The sequence below is a fragment of the Akebia trifoliata genome, chromosome 7, assembly GCF_017979445.1.
Source record: "Akebia trifoliata isolate Shusen 1 chromosome 7, ASM1797944v1, whole genome shotgun sequence".
Classification (NCBI taxonomy): Eukaryota; Viridiplantae; Streptophyta; class Magnoliopsida; order Ranunculales; family Lardizabalaceae; genus Akebia; species Akebia trifoliata.
In genome coordinates, this window is record NC_141381.1 from 2603524 (window position 1) to 2611862 (window position 8339).

Sequence of the window (8339 nt, forward strand, 5' to 3'; positions counted from 1 at the left end):
TAAATAGAACACAAATAAAATTTATATAAAACTTACATATTGTGGTGATCTTTAACAAATGTTTTGTTTCCTTTTAATTTTAATAGTAATATAGAAAAATAAAAGAATAATGATGATATGAGAATTGATTAGAAAATTATTCAAAATTTAAAATCATTTCTTAAATAGAGTGGGTTCAAGTAGGAAATTCTTGTTAAAATTTAAATTAATATTTTATATTTATGTTGAAATTGTAGAAACCCTATTTTTCCATCTGCCTGATCAATCAACTCGTCAACCCGATTGCAACGGTTCCCAATGATGGATGTTTATTCCAATGCTTTATTTGTTACTAGATATGTTTTAGAAATCCGGATGAGGTATCTCGAATTAACAAAACTGTAGAAACTGCGTTACGATAGGAAAATATAAATCCAAAAACTTAGAAATCATCATTTTTCAGACAAAAAGAAGTTTCACGATAAAAATCATTAAAAATGATCAAATTACCAAAATACCCATAATCTTAAAATATCCCTAAAGCCTACGTGACGCTTAGGAAAACTCATTCAAACACATAAAACAACAAATTGAAACTAAATAAATCATTTCGCCAATTTTCATAGAATTCGACAAAATTATGAAAATACCTCTCATAAAGTTCACGACCATACCACACAAAAAATTTCATAAATGACACAAACTAATATATCCATTGAATTCCTTACGAAAAATCGATTCTAAAACATCCTAAAACATAAGAAATCGACTTGAAACACAAAAAATCCTGTTCGAGGGTAAAACGGTAATAAACCCTAAGAGAAGTAGGTCAAAAAGCTTCCCTAGCCTCACAACCTATTTTCGTAGCAAATAATAAACTCTAAGAGAAGTAGGTCAAAAAACTTCCCTAGCCTCCCATAAACCCTAATTTTAAAGCCCCAACTCCTTACCTAACACCCATCGATTTTAGTTCGAAAAACACCTAGAAGCCCTTCAAAAACACCCATAAATCCATAAATAAATCCGAAGAATCCAGATCTAAGAAAGAGATACCTCGCCTCGGAGATTAGAAATCAGATCCGGAGACAGAATGAAGCGAGGAGTACTGTATAAGGAGTTACTCTGTTAGATCTGAGGGAACGAGAACGTTGTCTTTGGAAAGGTATAAATTTCTTATTTTTTTTTATTACTTAGGTCTTTAAGCAATGTAGTTTATTTGGGAATTAGTAAACACCAGCGTTTACCGGGCGGGGTTGGTGCCTAACACCTTCCAACCACGTAACTTGATCCCCGAGCTCAGTTATTTTTTTTAAAAAGTAGATTAGTTATTTTTTTATCCGTTTAGAGTCCAAGTTTGGTTCCTAGACCGTAATAACTAGGTGGCGACTTCCAAACCTCAAGGCTCAAAAGCGGATCTACGCACCCTGCGGATCGAGGGCGTTTCCAATGGCGACTCCACTGAGGATCATTGAGAATCAAACTTGAAAAATCCCAAGTATGGGAGCATTGCTAAAATGACCTAGAATATTTTTATTTATTTTTATTTTTTTATTTGTTTATTCATTATTATATTATTATATTTGTTTTTTGTTATTTTTGGTTCGATTATCAAGCATGTGTTTTGACTTTAAATATTTGGCTTCGGCATATTATTCTTGTGAGTTAATCAAGGGTCATCTAAGGTGATCCTAAATAATGCAGGGTTTCAGAATGGTTGGTTTTATTGAAGATAGTATGATGATTATAGGACCATGACGTTTGACTTCTTTTTACGTGTGTAGATCTATTTTAAATTTTTTATTTTTTTTAGGGTGCGTGCCATTGATCCTTGGACAGCATTTTCTTTTCTTAGTTTTTTTTTTAAAAAAAAGTGTGATTAGTCTGTTTTATTTTTTTTTAATAAATAAAATAAAATAAAATTTGTTAGGGAAGTAATGATGCCCATTGACAGCAAGAAAGAAAGTAATCAGAATAATAAAAAAAATTAAAAAAAATGTGTTTTGTGTTTTTTTTGAGGTTCTGTTGGTAGTATAACACATCGTTTTTTTTTTTAAGGGTGGTGTATCCTAAGCAAAATCCTATTTTTACTTAGTGAACCCATTTAGTTTTAATCAAAGTTTCTCATTAAACGTCATCATCTTCAACAAGAAGCCAAACCAGTTTCTCCGTTCGATCGGTTAGAATCTCAGCCCGATCGATTTATAACTCTTGGTCGAAATCGTTGATTTTTCTTGATTCAGAGTTTGGAACCAATAGTTCCTTTCGAAACCGACTCAAATTAAGTGATTTCATCAATCTCTCTTCTTTCGGTCGAAGAAAATTCAGAGTTTGCTGGTTTCGAACCATTTAAAAATTCAAAGATTCGAAGGAAAGCTGGTCGAAAAATTGAATGTGAAACAGTTCCTATTCATACCTTAAATAAACCCGAAAATCATTGTGATCTGTTCAGCCCTCATCTTCGGTACATTGCACTTTTTATAACTTATTCGATTGAGTTTAGGAAATCCAATGGTTCTTTGAGGGGATTTGTGATCGGTGTGATGATTTGAAGTTTTTTTTTCTTTTCTTTTGGTTTTTTCTTTTTTTTCTTTCAAGGTTCTTCTTCCCCGATCTGAAATTATTGGACCTTTTCGATGCGTTCAGAATGGTTATTGCTGTTTTTGATTTGTTTGAGATATAATGTTAGATGATCTTAATTTTGAAACTCAGAGAGGCCTCGGTTCTTGTCTCGATTTTCTCCCGATCGGTTCAGGAACAACGAGTACGCTAAGCCAATTTGGGATGTCAAACCATTTATTAAAGCTACAGCTCTCGACTCGTACTCGTAGGTATATAAAAGATAATCTAAGTATATCAATTGCACTTATTTGTCAAAACTAGTGCCTAACCGAGATCCTGCCCCGCTGTACCCTACTGTACGAGGGGGATAGACTACGTCTATTCTAGACGAGAGGTATTTAAGTGGGTCCTTACTCAGCATCGTATGCCAACTCTCAACTGAGGATCAAACTGGTTGTTTTTGACTTCAGAGAAATGAGTTAAAGTTTTAGATTATCACCTATACGGTATATCAAACCAAGTCACCACGTACCGTCTGATTGAGTACGCTCGAGAGGTATATAGGTGTGTTTGGGCAAGGGTGGCAAGATAAAAATGCATTGCACGTAGTAAGCTTAGAGTTTAGAAACCTTCCCTAAAGGTCACAACTCGAACTTATCGTGGGTGTTCCCGGGTTGTTCATTAAATGGAACCGTATGATTCATGAGTGTATGTGAATGATGTGAATGATGAGATCAGAGTGTATGATTGTCCTCAAGGATTAAAAATTTTATTTTTAGAAATTAAAATGGGTGCACCGACCCAATAAATAATCCATTTCTTGCAAAAATTCAATAATGACCCTGTCCATCTCGATCCAGCAATCACGATGGACCGGACAATTAAAATCAAAATGGAAATCAAATTTTCAAATAAGGAAAATAGTTTACAAAAGAAAAATATTTTCCAGAAAAGAATGTTTTCCAAAAGAAGTGTTATTTAGAAAAAATATATTTTCCAAGAAAAAGTGTTTTCAAGGAAATGTTTTCTATAAGAACAAAATTTTTCAGATGAAAAATAATTGATATTTTACATGGACCTTGGAAGTATACTAAAATACCCTTTTGTGTCAAACTAGGATGCTAGCCATTAGCAATAACCCGATCGACCAGTTAGTCAAAACAACCGTCATAGGGATGCACCCTGTAGAGAAGATCAATTTTGGGAAATTCATGTTGAGGAGTGCTCTTTACTTCCATGAGTTTAAAAAAGACTGGAACCTATTACGTGCTATGGCTAAGCGATAGAACCCCTATCTTCATATATTCCATATAAGGCATATGCACTTGTGCCCCACTCACGAAGATTATTGTGGCATCATGGAGATATCCACTTCAGGACTTCTAGTCAGGCCATCATTGAAGACTGGATATTTTGGTGACCTCGCCACAGGTCTAAACATTTTTAAGGAAGAAGCCAAGGCCTTAGTCCATAACGGGAGATTGGACTTAGTACCTTTACTAGGCCCATATCGCTCCCGCAGTCATCCCGTCAATGTAAAATCAGAAGCCTAACGAGCCACTAGAGACTATTGATTGTGCCTAGGAATCGTAATCCAATACATACTGACCTCCAATAGTGATGGCCAAACTATCACTGAGTCCTTCATAGATATAGCCTCTTAACTCTCAAAGAAAGCCAACCCAGTACCTCTCATCGTAGCTGAAACTTTCTTAGGTCTAGATGCCATAAAGAATGGTGAGCGGGAAAGCTTCAAAGGAAGCCCCTACTTACTCTATATGTGGCTTTGTGACTGTCTCAAAATTGTAAATGTTCCTTCAAACCTCGAGTATGGGCCAGAACACTTTTCCAAAAGAAACCTGTTAGTGCGTCACAACTCAATCAAGGCTTGGAGCAAATGGTTAGACTATCGTGTTGCCCGTCATATCGGTTTAAGATGTCCTTGGTGGATGACTAATCCCCCTGTTCAATGAACCAAAGGATCCCATTATGTTCGTCTAATTGGATTAGAAAAACTTCTTTTTACTATCCTAATTTGATCCCAGAACAGTATGAAGTACCTATAAAGTCCTTTTTGCCTCAACCTAAAGCTTTCCTTCCCCCGAGCCTTTGACTGAAAAGTTAGTGCATTTCATTGAGAAGGCTTGGAACAAATGTACCTTAGGGTATCTAGACAGACTAGTAAATTCAAAGAGCCGGTTATTAGAGCCAAGAGGATCAAGCCTGATAACAATCCTGATGACCATCAAGACAAAGCCAAGTGTCTATGTAAAAAAATAGTTTAAGTTAAATTTGTTGAGAACGTTTCTTTGTCAATCATTTTTAATAAAGTTATTTTTCTTTTGAATAAATATTTATTTCCCTTTTGAATGATCATTGCGTGAATGGATTATTTAATGGATTGGTGCACAAACTTCAATAAAATGATTCCTTAAAAATGTTATCAAGGGGGTAATAGTGAAATTGATTAAATTTATCTTTGATGGGGTTATATAGGATTATCATTGTGCACAAACTCAAGCGTCCACCTCCTACTTGGAGTCGTAAGTCCAGTCGATTAGAACGAGCTACAGTACCAAGTCAACAAGCAGAGATGACTTCAGAATCTGAGCTCACAGAGATTTGTAAGATCTTGGTAGCCTTTGCCAATGATATCAACAGTATAAGAAGCAAAGTAGAAGTGTTAGAACAGACCTTGGAATCAACGGGCAATCCTATAGATGACCCAAAATGAAAGAAGGTAGAAGAGAAACGTCTACATGAAATCTTCGAACTCAACGGAGACGAAGAGTATGTTGATGAAAATCCGGTGTTAGCTAACAGAATGTCTCAATTAGAGTCAGGTATGAAGAATATAAAGGGTATCGATGAAATTGCAGTAGGCATTGAAGCTCTGAATCGCATCCCTAGAATCCATTTACCAGAGAAGTTTGTGATGCCTGAAATAGACAAGTTCAGTAGGACAGGATGTGCAAAAACACATCTTAAAGTGTATGTTACTAACATGCGCACTATGGAGCTCAGCGACGAACAGATGACGTTATTGTTTTAGAGAACTTTATCAGGATAAGCACTACGTTGGCTGATGTCTCAAGATCCAGTTACTGTGGGTACCAGGGAGAACATATCAAAGTCTTTCTGGCATCAGTATAAGTACAGTACCGAGATTGAGACCTCAAGAAGGGATTTGGAGGCAACTAAACAGAAAAATGGGGAGACATTCATTGATTTCATTGGTTGTTGGAGGGCCAAGGCTGCCCAAATGTGGGATAGACCTTCGGAGAAGGAACAAGTATCGATTATCCTAAAGAACCTCTCACAAGGATATGCTCAACACCTAATGGCCCAATATCTCCCTACTTTTGAGTCCTTGTTACAAGATGGAAGCCAACTCGAGGATGCTTTTGCCTTTGGGGTTCTTTCTAACCCTTCGGACAACAAATCTAAGAAACCCTATGGTCCCAAACCTAGTACCAACCATGTTTACATAACCAATACGTCAACTACCTCAGCTCAACCCCCAGCCCGAACTAATAACCAGGTTCACCCAAGTCAACCTCGAACTCCATGTCAGTTTACTAATCTAGGTATGAGTCTCACTGTAGCTCTTCAAAAATTGATGAAAAAATGACTTCTTACCCATATCCAACCTCGACCTTTGCCAAATCCCTTGCCAGTTGGACACAACTCTAATTTGTTCTGCGAGTTTCATCAAAATTCTGGCCATCGCACGGATCGATGTATCACCTTGCGCCAAGCCATTCAAAACCTTATTGACAACAAAAGGTCACAATCCCTAGCCTACCAAATGTCACCACTAATCCACTACCTACCTATCAATCTCCACCAACCCTGAACATGATTTCCCATACCCCATTACTATTTGATCCCGTCTCTCTAATCCATCCAATCCAAGTCAAACCGCCTAGTTACCCCCTTGCCAGGATAGCTTTCACTGATGAGATTTTCATCACAAACTATGACCCATTTGATCTAACCTCGGATGATACGTATTGTCTATACCCACCTAAGTATAGTAGCCCAACATTCACTAGTTATCTGTTGGCTCAAATGAACCTAAAAAGCCCTGTATCTTTGACAGATGAAGATCCATACTTGTTGACTGAAAAAGATGAGCATTTCTCCCTCTCCTGTGACGAAGTTAGACATATGACTCGAAGAGGAAAAGTTTTTAAGCCACAAGAACTCTGTGTTGATAATCATGCAGCCTTGGCAAGATAAGAAAGAGAAGATCCCATCAAAGAAAATAACTATGTGATCAAGTAGTTGAAAACATCAGGGGCCAATATCTCAGTATGGGGTTTACTTATGGCTTCCACTGCTCATAGAGAAGCCGTTCTCAAAGCATTAAGTACAGTCCAAGCCTCCCTTGATACTTTTCCAGATCAGTTGGTCAGTATAGTAGGGGCAACTTACGTAGAGAATATCATATCCTTCTCAGACTCAGATCTCCCAAAAGAGGGAGCAAGTCACACTAAGCCGTTGCACATCACAGTTGACTATAACGGGATGAGGGTACCTCTAGTATTGATTGATAATTAGAGTGCACTGAATGTTTGCCCTTTGAAGACGACTACTTGTCTCGGGTTTAAGGTTGAAGACCTCAAGCCTACTAATCAAGGTGTTAGGGCCTATGATAACACCAAGAGGAATGTACTGGGAATTTTACACCTTCGATTGTCCACAGGCATAGTTGAATTTCCTATAGAATTTCAGGTTATTGATATCTAGTCCTCTTTCAATTTACTGTTAGGGAGACCATGGTTACACCAAATCAAAGCCATCCCTTCCACGCTACACTAGAAGGTCAAATTTATCAAGGATGGGCTAGTGATTACTCTTCATGGAGATGCTGAAATTGTAGGAATCGTAAACAGTACTGAGGCCAAGAATGAGCCACTGTTTGAGATTCAACCAAAAAAATAGGGAATAGAACTTAGCGGATTCGAATTCGAGAAGATCTGCTCAATTCAATGGGATCACTCGGTGAAAGAGTATTTTCCTATTGAGAACACCTCTAACTGCTATATGGCCAATATGTTCAAAAAAATGAGATTTTTCCCTGATAGGAGCCTAGGTTGCAAGCAACAAGGTATTAAAGAGATACCGGTGATTAAAGAAGTTATTGGCACATTCGGGCAAGGATATAAGCCTACAAAGGAAGATTGGGCCCAATACTAGAAGACAAAGCGGGACAAAGCAATTGCAAAAAGACAAAGACGCACCACGGATCTCATTAAAATGAAGTCCTATCATAAAATCCTTAATGGTTATTTTGTTAAAGAATGAGAAGACTTCCATTATTGTGGGTTCTCAGAACCGTTCATTGATCACATCACAGTACTCGTCTATCGGGATTTGAAATCTTCTTTGGCATGGAATGACCTGAAAAGGAAGCAAGCACAGAAGTTGAAGAGAAGGAAGTTGAAGACTCGCAGCTCAATCTGGACTTCCTCAATATTGATCAATTATTCATTGAAGATCACAGTGTCCTAGTGTTGTCAGTTGAGAAGGGGATCCCAAATCCTCAGTCTGTAATCAAACCCGTTGTTGGGTGTCTCTCTAACTATCATGTAATTAGTCCTGTTTTGCACATCAAGGCTGGGTCTGTCAGTCCCGTTAGTCCTATTCAGTTTGACATGCTAGATGAGTCATTTATTTCTGTTGAGTCAAGTAAGTTAGTTGTTTCTACTGAGTCTATTTTTTCTAGTGAGTCTATTTTTCCTGCTGAGTCAAGTGAGTCTGTCAAGTCTGCAATGAGTCCTGTTACCCCATCTCTT